The sequence below is a fragment of the Pundamilia nyererei genome, unplaced genomic scaffold, assembly GCF_000239375.1.
Source record: "Pundamilia nyererei isolate P.nyererei 1_Seehausen unplaced genomic scaffold, PunNye1.0 scaffold00725, whole genome shotgun sequence".
In the NCBI taxonomy this organism is placed as follows: Eukaryota; Metazoa; Chordata; class Actinopteri; order Cichliformes; family Cichlidae; genus Pundamilia; species Pundamilia nyererei.
Window position 1 is genome coordinate 74989 of NW_005188126.1, and position 1480 is coordinate 76468.

Genomic DNA, 1480 nt, shown 5'->3' on the forward strand with positions numbered 1-1480 from the left:
CAGTCATCTGTATAAAGGTACAGTATCTACAGGTCTGAATGTCTATGGACAGAACTTTGTGCCAGACCTTGAAGCGCCCTCTTGTGGTGTAACTTAGGATCGCACTCCACTTAAAATTAAAAATACACTTGAAATCTTAAAATTAAGATCCTTCTTTAACAATTGCTCAATTGATTAATATCTATTAATAATATGTAATGATATCTAATGATTTATAATTTATTGCCGGTTTTGCTTCAGATCCTGGATGCCCCCGTCCCCCCGCAAAAAAAAGCGGGTTAACACAAGAAGCCGACAGGATTTTACAACAACAGCAAATGTTCTGTTGCTCATTTAATTTCTTGTCATTCAAACACACATTTGGAAAAAAAAACAACAACAACAGCACCACACTGTCAGAGGTTTTTCAGGAGTCACAGATGTGAGAGTTAAGAAATGTGTATCATTTACCACATTTACAAACAGCTTCTCACACTGAAAACTCTGAGAACCACAGCCTCCTTTTCTTGTAATGGATGAATCGATGTTAAATGTTGCATTCCTATTTTTAATAACACTGACGTGAATTACTTATTCCATTGTAACACTTCACATGTCTTTCTTTCTTCGTTCCTTTCTATTTCCTGTAAAAGTGATAATAAATAATTCATAGGTTCTTCTGTTATATGATGTACTCATTGATTCAGTATCCAAAATACTTTTTAACTTTCTAGATGGCTTTAAGTTTACAAAACAGGATCATTTATTATTTTATTATAAAAATTAATGAGTTTCACAGGTGCTCCCACATTTCTTGTTCGTGTTAATCGCTTCAAAACTAAAAAGTATCAGATGCAAAATATTACTCATGTTGATTTTACTGAGTTCATTTTGTTTCTGTTTGTGGCATTATTTTAATAATTGCATCACTTCATCCTGGTGTTTCATATGTGAATTTCAGTCACATACTTTTTTAAACTGTCCTTTTACTTCTGCTTTCTCACAAATACTTCTGTGAGGCTTTGAGCAAAATGCATCAAACCAACACTTCAGATCATCAGGTCCACCTTTTTCTCCCATTCTCACACAGTCCTCTCCATCAGGATGTTCTCCATGTGTCCCGTTCCAATTGTCTGGCTCACCTTTGCTCCAAAACGTCAAACTAAGAGTTGAAGAACAAAAATAATTGGTTTAGTAAAAACTGATAACTTTAATTCTGGAAATGAAAAAAATATATTTTCACAACAAACAAACCGTTGATGCAGTGGTGAGCCGTCCGCCCACAACCATCTGCCCTCTAATGCTGAGTCTGTCAGTCCGATCCAGAACTTGTCCTCAGTCTCAGTCATTACATCTCTCAGTCTTCTGACCAGGAGCCTCTGATCAGGAAAAGAAGATGAAAATGACTTTGTTAGACTTTTCTGTGCTGAGAAGGTGAAACATAAAGATGTGATATAACATGTAAGAACATGAACCTGCAGCAGTGTTTCATACCTGCTCC